The sequence below is a fragment of the Molossus molossus genome, unplaced genomic scaffold (assembly GCF_014108415.1).
Source record: "Molossus molossus isolate mMolMol1 unplaced genomic scaffold, mMolMol1.p scaffold_m16_p_18, whole genome shotgun sequence".
NCBI lineage: Eukaryota > Metazoa > Chordata > Mammalia > Chiroptera > Molossidae > Molossus > Molossus molossus.
In genome coordinates, this window is record NW_023425353.1 from 36,444,647 (window position 1) to 36,457,714 (window position 13,068).

Here is a 13,068-nt window from a genome sequence, read left to right on the forward strand (position 1 = left end):
AATTTTGGGAGGACACAAACAATTAGTCCATAACACCACATGACCCAGCAATTCTACTCCTGGATATATGCCCAGAAGAATTGGAAGCAGATACTCAAACAGATGCTGTACACAAACATTCATTTAATGTTGGGCTATTTATAATAGCCAAAAGGTGGAAACAACCCCAATGTCCACCAACTGATAAATAGATAAAAGTACTATATCTGTACATTGGAATATTATTTAGCCATAAAAAGGAATGAAATACTGATAATCTTTTCAAGGTGAACCTTGAAAGCATTAAGCTAAGTGAAAGACGGCAGTCACAAAAGGCCACATATTTGTATCATTTCATTTATATGAAATATCCAGAATAAGCCATCATAGAGACAGAAAGCAGATTAGTGGTTGCCAGGGGCTAGGGGGAGGGATAACGGGGAGTGGCTGCTCAGTGGGTATGGGGCTTCTTTTGTGGATGATGAAATGTCCTAGAACTAGATAGTGGTCATGGTTGCACAACATTGGGGATGTATTAAGTGTCACTAATGACAAATTTTTATGTGACTTTTACTGCAATAAAAAAAAAGTCTTCCCAATCAATAGATCTAAAGCAACCATCTCATTTTTTAAGACAAAGTAGAAGAGGGGAAGGGAGAGAGAGAGACTGGTTGCCTCCCACACGACCCTGACTGGGGCCGGGGACCAAACCTGCAACCCAGGTATGTGCCCTTGAACAGAAATGGAACCCGAGATCCTTTGGTCCATCCGGAAACCAACACTCCAGTCACGGAGCCAAACTGGTCAGGGCCAACCATCTCAGTTTTTACTGATGAGGAGCTGAGATCAGAAAGGGGAAATGACCTCGCGAGATCACCCTGCCAGTCAGAGGTAAAGCCAGGCTGCCTCTCTCCTCAACATCCTTGGTCTCCCACCTCTAGGGCCCATCAAAAAAGCTCAGATTAAGGGGCAGGCAAAGGCCCGAGCTGCATGCTGCTCCACAGTTTCTGCAGCCAGGCCCCCAGCTTTCCAGGGAAAGGTCCACCTGACTCCCCCACAGAGCTCTTGGCCGGACGTTCTTCTGCTCTCTGCTCCCTTCAAGCATATTGATAAAAACAAATCCACACACAGTACAATATACAGATGATGTTATGATAGAGTTATATATCTGAAACCTATATAATTGTATTAACCGATGTCACCCCAACAAATTTAATAGAAAGAAATAAAACTAGTCAAAAAAGCAATCAGAGCATCTAAATTCAGAGACAAAAAAAAATCTTGGATATCACTTGGTATGTCAGGGGAGAGAGGCTTTGGAACAGTTTTCTTGAAGGTAGAAATATGAAATGTAATTAATTACTTACCAGTTTGCCTTTGGGTCATTATTTTATAGGAATCTGGGAAAATGTGAAATTAAAGAAAAAGAAAGAAAGAAAAATAAATCACATCTAACTTTATACTTGCGTAAATCTTCCCAAGGGCCTCAACTGCAGCTGTAGCCTTCTGACAGTGTTGATAAGGACTGGGTGGATCAAATTCCTAACATTGCAGACATTGCTCAGTTTCCCAAACTCCAGCTGAGCAAGCAATCTGTGGGAACTGGTGGTGGTCCCAGGGCTGGCTAGGATTAATCCTATCCCTATGCACTATGGCTCTCTCTGGCTATTGGACTCTATGTATCTGTCACAGAGTAGGTGCTTCCTTAATAAAGATTTGTTGGCTCCAGTGGTTACTGTGTTAGAGTCATTCTGGGATTCTCTTCTTTATTCTAGTTAAGAGAGTTTAGGAAAAAAACCTCAGTTTCCACAGTGTCCTGAGAATAAAAGATTCAGGGTAAGCTTGTATGTGACGTGAGAATCATTTCATCTGGTCACCGTCTGAGATGAAAGTATTCACCATCCCGTGAGGTAGCACCAGAAGGGTAGACCTGGTTTGTGTTTGCATTACCTGTGAACTTAGAGGGCAGGTCTTCCGGACAATGCCCCATCTCCTTCTCAGGAAATTGCTAAGGCTTTTGGTCTGTCCCAGATCCTAACCTTTTTTTCTACCTTTAGTTAGAGCCTCCAAATTTATCATGCTATTTTTTTTTTTTTAAATACCCTAACATACAAAAGGGCAATTGCAGAACCCAAGAAAGTCAGCTCTCTAGAAATTTACTACACTCAGCAGCTGAGAGACCTGGTGGAGAAGGGAAACCTAACTCTGCCCACTTGTGTTCAGGACCTGCTTCAGGAAGGGAATGGGGAGAGCCATTTCCTCAGTGCTGACAAGGTGACTCTTCCTCCCAAGCCTCAGGTTATCTAACAGCCTGAACTTGAACATGGAGATTGGCTTCATGCAGCAGGGATGAGTGGGGACACTAAGAAAGACTACAGAGTGCAGTGGCTGCAGTTTGTAAGCTGCCATTCGGGATAAAGCAGGAAAGGAGAGAGTTTCTACAGTGCAGTGGTTTAGGGTACCTAGAACTCGAGGCTGAGGCCACCTTAGGTTGTTGTATGTGGTTGCCTTGCTATGTGGACAGATGCCATCATTTCTGGATGAAGCTGGGGAAGGTCTCCCAGGATGGAGAGGTTTAGGAAACGCCACCGACTCCTTTTCTCATTGGAGATTTCAAAGTGCACAATTCTGCTCAATGCTCTGAGAAGTCCTGCAAAAGAGAAACTTTCTTTGGTGTTATTTAACCTAGTGTCTCCCCAAGTTATTTGACCTCAGAATTCTGATTCTCTTTGATACTACTCATGTATACCCTGTGAAAGCCAGTTTTCTAAGAACACACTTGGGAAATGCCACCCTGATGTCCAGCAGAGTTGGTTCTGGCCCCCATTGCCTTACAGTGAGCAGTGATAGGGACATTTGGGCATGACACATGTTGTGGAATCCTGCTATGATAATCCAGGAAATCATCTGTTGTACCTGTCAGGCGCCCTCCCACAGTGGGATTTTGTGATTCTCTCCACACCAACCAGGAAACCATTGACATTTCCTGAGCACCGTGTGCTGGGAGCTTTTCATATGTCATCTATGTAATCCTCTCTCAGCTCCATTATCCCCATTTTACTAATGAGAAACTGAAACCCAAACAGGTTACATAAGGGGGTCACTCGGTGAAGCCTGTGGCAGAGCTAAGATTCAGGCTGAGAACGCCTCCGCTCTGCTATTCTCTCCTCAAACACTGATGGTGGGGATGGAAAACGGTGCAGCCCTGTGGACAGCGGTGTGGCAGTTACTCAGTAAGTTAAACACAGAATTGCCGCACGTTTTCGTCTGTGCAGGCTGCTATAGCAAAACACCATCGACGGGGTAGCTTAAACAGCAGGTATTTTTTTCTCACTGTTTCGGGAGGCTGGGAAGTCCGGGATCAGGGTTAGGTTCTTGGTGAAGGCCCTCTTCTGGCTTGCAGATGGCTGCCTCGTGCTGTCTCTCCTCGGTGCCATTCTACCTCACCAACAAGGTGCATGTTTGAGGCACTGTTTCCAGAGTTTCCGATTTCCATGAGGAACTGTACTGGATGTTGGAAAATTCCATCTTCTTGGGGAAATTGTTTTCTCCTTCAAGGATTTTATTTCTCTTGGATTTGAAATTCAGCTCTGATATTTACTGGTTATGTGACCTGAGGCCTCTGGGCCTCAGTCTTCTCATCTGTAAAATAGGATAATAATCTCATTTTCTTCTTTCTGATCTTTACTTTTTCTTCTTCCTTCCTTCTTCCTCTTTCCGTCCCCCCCTTAATTTCTTTCTTTCTCCCTCATTTTATTTTTTCAATTTTTAATATCCCCCAACCTCCTGAAATTTTTAATTTTCCCCTGAAAGATCCTTGACACCCCACATGGATCCCACATGAAGTGGCTCGAGAGGCACCGGCGGGTCCTCAGTAACAGGGACCGGCAGAGAAGGCGGCTGCTGATTAATTCCATGTCAGCTGGGGCCTTCTGTGCTCTGCATCTAGAATAGGGCAGTTTCCAAGGTGACCAAGACTAGCGTGTGAGGATAAGGTGAGGGCCCGGAGTGATGAGCTGCCAAGCTCGTACACCACGCGGGTTTCCTCCGAGCCACTCACCCCACGCTGCCTGCCAAGCGATTTAACAACCGACTTGTGACAGGCAAAGCGTTCCAACAATATTTAATGATCAGTGCATCTATAAATAGGATCGTAAGGACAATTTGGATAGATGTTAATATATGGGTTCAGTCCCTCAGCGACTAAACCTTGAGTTGTTTTGACCTCAGAGAGCCATCAAAAATCTGCTGCAAGGGACAATTCTGCGGTTGTCTGCAGCGATGTTTTGTTCCTGTTCAACATGTCCTTGTGCGTATAATTTACTAACATGATAATAACGTGCTGCTTTGCAGCTTACAATTTACAAAGTGCCTTCACGCACATGTCTCATGTGATCCTTGCAAGGCATTATTACTGAGGCGCAGGGGAGACAAGTAAGTTGCCCCAGGACATCCAGATGGTGGAGCAGGGAGTGGGGCTGGAGAGGGGGATGGCAGGGGTGGTCGAGTCCAGATTTGAGATAAGGACTGTGTGGCTCCCAGATTGATCTTTCTTTCCTGGTTTAAAAGACTTGTAGCAATCAATTCCTTCCCTACCCTCAAAGGGGCCAGCGCGCCTGGATCCAGCATCAGGCTCTCCTTTGATTACTCTGCATTAAAAGTAGCCTTGCCCAATTTAGCAAATAAAAACGTGGGATACCCACTTATATTTACAGTTTAGGTAAACAACAAACAATGTTGTAGTAAGTATGTCCCATGGTATATTCTATCTGGTTATCTGGCAACCCTAATTAAAAGGTATTTGTTGTTAAAACCTTTTCATTAAAATATATAAATTACTGCCCTGGCTGGTTTGGCTCAGCGGTTAGAGCGTCTGCCTGCGGTCCGGAGAGACCCGGGTTCGGTTCCCTCTAAGGGCATGTACCTCGGTTGCAGTTTGTCCCCGGCCCTGGTTGGTGGTGCGGGTGGCAGCCACTCGATGTGTCCCTTTCACATCGATGTTTCCCTCTCTCTCTCTTCTTCTCTCTCCCTCCCACTCTGTCTGTACAAAAAATGGAAAAATATCCTCGGGTGAGGATAAAAATATATATATATATATATATATATATATATATATATATATATAAATTACTTATAGACAATTTTGAAAAACCAGATCAGCAAAAGGAGGAAAATATAAATTACTCTTTTTTTTTTGTTCAGGTAGAGTGGGAGGGGGAGAGAGGAAGAGAGAGAGAAACATCGATGTGAAAGGGACACATCGAGTGGCTGCCACCCGCACGACCAACCAGGGCCGGGGACAAACTGCAACCGAGGCACATGCCCTTAGCGGGAACCGAACCCGGGTCTCTCAGGACTGCAGGCCGACGCTCTAACCACTGAGCCAAACCGGCCAGGGCTAAATTACTCTTAATTTTACTGTCAGGTAATACCAATATTTTAATATTAACTGTTAATATTCTAGTATACCTTTTTTTTCATGTATATATTTCTATGCATACATTTTTTAAAAAATTGAAAATGAGACTGAATATACTGCTTTCAGACTTGCTATTTTTCACTCAATAATATGTCATGAACATCTCTCCGTGCCCTAATGTATTCTGTAATATTCAAATGACTGCAGGGCATTGATTGGATAGTGTACTGTGTTTAGCTAATCCCCTAAAGGCAAATCCTTAGGTTGTCTCCAATATTTTATTATTACAGACTTAACTGCGAACAACCTTTGGTAAGTCTCCTTGCACATCACTGGGATAAATTTCCAGCAGTAAAATTTCTAGGTCAAAGTGTGTGAAAACTATTAAGGGTTTTTTTGTTACATTTTGTCAAATTGTCCTCCAGGAAAGTTGTGCCAACTTACATTCTCAAAAACAGTATTCAAGAGTGTCATTTTCTTGCATATTGTCCACACTGGGAATTATCATTAAAAACAACAACAAAAAAAGATGGCTGGGGTGGTTTGGCTTAGCTGTTAGAGTGTTGGCCCACGGACCGAAGGGTCATGGATTCAATTCCCGGTCAAAGGCATGTACCTGGTTTGCAGGTTTGATCCCTGGCCCTCGTCAAGGCATGTGTGGGAGGCAACCAATCAATGTGTGTCTCTCTCTCACACACACAAAATACACCATACACAAGAATAAACTCAAAATGGATAAAAGCCTTAAATGTAAGTCATGAAACCATAAAAATCCTAGAAGAAAACATAGGCACCAAAATCTCAGACATCTCACAGAGCAGTTTTCACTGATACACCTCCTAGGGCAAGAGAAACAAAGGAAAAAAATAAATAAATGAGACTACATCAAACTAAAAAGCTTCTGTACAACAAAAGAAACCTTCACCAAAACAAAAAGGGAATCCACTATATGGGAGAACATATTTACCAATGATAAGGGGTTCATTTCCAACATATATAAAGAACTCATACAATTCAACAAAAGGAAGACAAGTAACTCAATTAAAAAATGGGCACCGGACCTGAATAGACACTTCTCCAAAGAGAACATACAGATGGCCAATAGACATGAAAAAATGCTCAACGTCACTAATCATCAGAGAGATGAAAACTAAAACTACAATGAGATATTACCTCATACCTGCCAGAATGGCTACCATCAGTAAATCAATAAACAACAAGTGCTGGTGAGAACATGGAGAAAAGGGAATCCTAGTGCACTGTTGCTGGGAATGAAGATTGGTACAGCCACTACGGTAAACAGTATGGAATTTACTCAAACAATTAAAAATGGGCCCTTGCCTGGGCAGTTAGTGCATTGGCCCACAGGCCAAAGGGTCACAGGTTCAATTTCCAGTCAATGGCACGTACCTGGGTTGCAGGTTCCATCCCTGGCCTGGGTTGTGGTCATACAGGAGGCAACCAATAGATGTGTCTCTCTCACGTCAATGTTTCTCTCTCTCTCTCTCCCCCTTCTACTCTATCGGAAGATAAAATAAATAAAAATAAAAAATAATAAAAAATGGAACTACCATTTGACCCAGTGATCCCACTTCTTAAGAAGCCCAAAACACCATTTAGAAAGAACATATGCATCCCTATGTTCATAGTAGCATTATTTACAATAGCTAAGATCTGGAAACAGCTCAAGTGCCCATCAGTAGATGAGTGTCAAAAAAAGCTGTGGTATGTTTACACAATGGAATACTATGCAGCTGTAAAAAAGAAGGCTCTCTTACCCTTTGTGACAGCATAGATGGACCTGGAGAATATTATGCTGAGTGAAATAAGCCAGTCAGAGAAAGACAAATGTCACATGATCTCACCTATATGTGAAATCTAATGAACACAATAAACTGATGAACAAAATATCCAGAAACATGGATACATGGAACAGATTGACATACCTTAGATGGGAGACTGTTGGAGAGAAGGGAAGAGAATAACCAGTGAACTTATATATATATAGCATAGCCAATGAACATAGACAATAGTGTGGTAAAGGCCTGGGGTGGGGCAGAGGCTTGGAGAAAAGGGGCAAGGGGGAGGTTGGGGGACATTTGAAATATTGTCAACAAAAACAAAAAATATATATATTATATATATATAAAATTTGCATAGAATAAATTTATATATAATATAAAATTGTATAATATAAAATAAAATTTTATATTATAAAATTTATATATATAAATTTGCAAATAATAAAATTTGCATAGAACCATAAAAGGTACTGAAAAGCCAAAGCAATCTTGAGAAAGAACAAACCTGGAAGCATCATGCCCTCTGATTTCAAACTCTGTCACAAAACTATAGCAATTAAGCCCTGGCCAGTTTGGCTAAGCGGTTAGAGCGTCGGCCTGCGGTCCAGAGAGACCCGGGTTCGGTTCCCGCTGAGGGCACATACTTCGGCTGCAGTTTGTCCCCGGCCCTGGTTGGTCGTGCGGGTGGCAGCCACTCGATGTGTCCCTTCACATCGATGTTTCTCTCTCTCTCTCCCTTCCTCTCTCTCCCTCCCACTCTATCTGTACAAAGAAATGGAAAAATATCCTCGGGTGAGGATAAAAAAAATAAATAAATAAAATAAATAAAATAATAAAACAGTATGGTATTGGCATGAAAACAGACACATAGATCAATGGAAAAGAACAGAGAGCCCAGAAATGAACCCACCCATGTACAATTAATTAATTTGACAAAGGAGTCAAGAATATACAGTAGGGAAAGAACAGTCTCTCCCATAAATGGGGCTGGGAATCCTGGACAGCCACATGCAAAAGAATGAAACTGGACACTATGTTACGCCACACACACACATACACACACACAACAACAACAACAACAACAACTAAAATGAATTAAAGACATCTTTCTCCCCTTAATAGCTCAGTCTTTGATCTCAACTTAAACTAAAGTATTTTCATTTCAGTGTAATTTTAGCTTCAAGAATTACTTGGAAGTAACTTTAATTTCCAAGAGAATTTGTATAGAACTGGTATTATTTATTTCTTACGTGTTTGGTAGACGTCACCTATAAAGCCATCTGGACCTGGAGTTTTCTTTGTGGAAAGGTTTTAAACTATAAATTCAATTTCTTTAATAGATATACAGGTTATGAAACCTTTGTAGAATCTATAGTGATATCTTCTCTCCAATTCCTTACATTGGTAATTTGTGTATGAATTAGTCTTTTAGACAAAAATTCAACAGGAAGATAGGATTCCTTTGTTCATATGAGAAAACCTATTTAAGTTAGAAATCTTTGCTTTTTATACATTTTAATACAATAACTTCTCATGCTGAATTAATGCAGCGGGAGGCTTTTATGAAGGGGAAAGGGGGCAATCAGATGAAAATCTGATTTGTAACCAGATTCTATCATTATGAAAGGAGGAAGTATAGGTGACAGCCTCTAGCTGTTCTTTGCCTTCTGAGTTAGATCAAAGAATAGGGTAGTTTTGGTCAGGATCATTGACTCCTCCATTCTAGATCCTTTGCAAAACATTCAGTTAACCATCTATTATTTTAGTAGCATGTGATCCAAAATGATGTCACCATGCCTGTTTACTCTTAAACCCTAGAGACTTGTTTTTCATAGTACAGTGATACCTCGGTTCTCGAATGCCTTGACTTTCGACCAAATCGGTATTCGACCAGGAGATTCGAGAAACTTTTGTCTTGGAATCCGAACAAATATTTGGAACTCGAACTTCCGAGATGAGCCGAGTTGAGCCGAATGGCGTTCATTCGGCCCAGCGCGCCTTGCTTGCGTCATCAGTGTGAGTGCAGAGAGAGAGTCACGCTTTGTGGAGAGTCACGCTTTACACTGAATTGAACCCTTAGACATACTGTACACTTTTATTTCTTGTTGAGACTTATGTTTTTCTACATATTATATACAAATTAGGCCAGTAAATAGGCATTTTCTGGGGCTTGGAACGAATTAATCCAGTTTCCATGATTTCCTATTGGGTTTTATTGCTTCGGTTCTCGAACAATTAGGTTCTCGACCGTCCTCCTGGAACGAATTATGTTCGAGAACCAAGGTATCACTGTAATTTAATAAGGTAACTCTGGTAAACAGTAAAGATCCTGTTTCAGGACCATCATGGGAATTTACAGAGTTTATGAAGAGACGTAGTATCTCAGCTAATTCACTAAGAATTCTAAAAAAAAAAAAAACCCACGCAGAGTATCAACAAATATAGATGTATTTTAACAAACACCTGTCAAACCTTAGAGATTCTGACAACATTGACCAGATCAGAAAATATTCTAGGTCTACTTTTCCAGGAAGTGCGGGTGTTGTGGGCTAGGGGTGGGGCTGTTGAAATAGTGGGAAAACCGTGGCCTTTGGAGTTAGACCCAAGTTCATAGTTTGGCTTTGCCATTCTCTAGCTGTGGACTCAGAGCAAGTTCTGTAAGTTCTCTGAAGTCTACTTTCCTCATGTACAAAAGGGGATGAGGATATCTACTTTACAGTGCTCTTGGGACGTTTAAATGAAATAATACACATGTCGAGCACCTATGATCAGCTTTGAGTGGATCTCAAAGTATGTTCCTGGACCAGCAGCATCAGCATCACCTGGAAACTTGTTGAAAACGTAGATTCTTGAAATCCTGACACAGCAGTCACCGCTGCACTGCAGTTACGTTTGTTCAGAAAGTATGGAAACTTAGTTGATCACCTGACTTCACCAGGGGAGGAAGTAGTGGAATGGATGACCCTTGTTGAGGTGGAGAAGGTGGAAAAGGTGGTGATGTCGGGTTGCAGCTCATAATGCAATGACTTTAAAACAACTTAAAGATGAATATGCTCAGAAACGGTTTGTGGTTGGACAAGGAGTAAGCAGTCAGTTTTGTGCACTAAAGGACTCCAAAGAATGTGAAAAGAATGTGAAATCCCTGTATCTGTGGGTATTTCAATAAATGATGGAAATGGTAAAATGATAGGAGAACTCAATAATGAGAAAGATAGAATTTTGGTAGCTGGAGGAGGTCTTGGTGCTAAATTACTTATTAATGTCTTATTCTTGAAAGGTCAGAAACAAGTAATTCACCTTGATCTAAAATGTATAGCTGATATAGGCCTGGTGGGATTCCCAAATGCTGGGAAATCCTTTTTGCTAAGTCAGATTTCCATTGCAAAACCTGTGATTGCAGGTTATGGAAAGATTATGCATAAAGACTTCAAACAGATAACAGTAGCCTATCTTCCTAGTTTAGTAGAAGAAACACATATAAACCAAGGAATGGGCCACACTCCTCAAGAATATAGAAAAAACTAAACAACTCCTTTTTGTTGTTGATATTTCTGGATTTCAGCTTTCACCCCAAAATCATTACAGAACTGCCTTTGCAACTATAATGCTGCCTACAAAAGAGTTGGAGTTGTACAAAGAGGAACTTCAGAGAAAACCTGCACTCCTGCAGTAAATGCAATGGACTTGCCAGATGCCCAAAGTAAATTCCAAGTTCTGATGAGCCAACTCCAGAATCCTAAAGATTTTCTGTACTTATTTGAAAACAACAACAACAACAACACACATAATTCCAGGGAGGACTATGGAGTTCCAACATATCATCCCCATCAGTGCTTCATTTACAGATTTCCAGCATGGTATCTTATAGTGAGCCACCAGCAAAGAATGCTGCTGCTAGTTCCAGAATGGATACAATTGAAATCTATTAAAAATTATATTGAAATTGTGTTCATTTGAAAGCTTTTCCACAGACATGTATTCTTTTGAATGTTTTATCATTAACTTTCTGATGTATATATGCCATCGTTTGAGAACCACAGCTTTTCAAGTTGTTTTGTAGTTAAGTGTATCAATAGTACAAAAGTAACTGAGAGCTAAAAATGACAGTTGATACTTTTATGGCCAATCTACCTATAATAAAAACCTCTGATATTCCTGTTAACAAAGGTAAATGAGCTCTATTCCAGATCAACTGACTCAGAAACTCAAGGGGTGGTGCCCAGCAATCTACGTTTCAATAAGCCCTCTCGGCGATTCCGAGGGCTGGCCACGTCTGAGAACCACTGGACTAGCACGTTCCTTAGCACCTGGTAGAAGCTCAAGAAATGCTAGTTTGCTCCCCTTATTTATACTTTCTTGATAACTATTTTTTAGCTTCTTCTTGGCTCTCATACTAATTAAACACTTCAAGAGTCAAGATAGCCTTTCTCTGTCTCTTCTTTTTTCCCTTCTCTTCCCAATTTTTGGTGTTAACATTCAGCAGGGACTCAGAGAAAGTTAACTCTAATTCCATGGGCTAAATAAGGACAGGACTTCCCTGGGCTCTTCAGTGCTTTCCTTATTTATTTGACTCAGCACCCTGGCTCAGTGGTGGGCCTGGGATGAATACCAATCTAGCTCTGATACCAGGGATGCTGGGAGAGTGATGTCTTCCTCCCTTGTCACCCAGGTGCCACTTCAACCTCAGTAAACATAAAAGCCCGGGCAATGTCATAGTCCATTGGGTCCTGATTAAAGAAGAGATGTAATAAAAACCCATCAGGAAAGGGTAGGCCAATAAATAAATGAAAAACCTAAAGTAGAAAATTATTTTGTTTGAAAAAAATTGCAATCTTATTTGCACAGCACTTTATGGTTTAAGAACGACTTAAAGCTGAGACCACTTATGACCTACCCTACAGGACCTGTTGTGAGAAATGAATGAGATAATCCCAGCAACATTCTAAGCATGGTGACCTTAACATTTATTAAGCACTCAATAAATAATATTACTAGATTATTATTGGTTGTAATGGTGATTTTCAATTTATTATGGAATAAATGGCTAGTTGAATGAGTGATCGATTGAATGAATGAACCAACTATCAACTTGTGTGATCACAACTCTTTAACCTTAGTGCAAAAGAAAGCTTTAGGGAAAATTATTAATTTAGTAGTTAGTGAGACCCAGAACAGTATCAAATTAGTACAGTTGAAACTCAAAAAACAAATAGAACAAACTTTATTCATAATACACTAAAATAGAAACCACCCAAATGTCCATCAATAGGCGAATGGATAAAGCAACTGTGGTTCATCTGCACGATGGAATCCTGTTACACAAAAAGGAATGAACTACTGACGCACAACTCGGATGAGTCTCAAAAACAAGATATTGAGCAAAAGAAGCCAGGCACCAAGGGTTTATACTGTATGCTTTCATTTACATAACATTCTAGAACAGGCAAACCAAATTTATAGTCAGGAATCACATCAGTGGTTACCTGGGGCTGGGACAGGGGGTTGGGATCGCCTGCAAAGGGACCTGCAGGAACCTTTCAGGGTGATGGAAACCTTCTATATTTTGATTATATTAGTGGTTGCAAGAATGTAAATGTTTGTCAAAACTCATTTGAGTTGTACATTTAAAATGAATAGATTTTACTGTATGTAAATTATACCTCAACAAAGTTGATTTAAAAAAAGAAAAAAAGAAAATAGCAACAGTCTCTCCTACCAAGGCCTGGAAGCCACTGTGGTGCCAGTGTAGATTCTGCATCCAGAGTGAGACGGAGCAAAGGTGTTGGGACCTGCACAGGTTATACTGTTCTGGCTGGAGAGGCCATGCCCCACCTATTCAGGTTCCATCTATCGGGCCTGATCGCCCCG

The 13,068-nt window shown here is 41.0% G+C and overlaps 1 pseudogene; it reads left to right on the forward strand.

The window, feature by feature from the left end:
- Window positions 1–11,068, forward strand: part of LOC118633555 — a 31,503-nt pseudogene extending 20,435 nt beyond the window's left edge.
- Window positions 11,069–13,068: the final 2,000 nt, after the last annotated feature.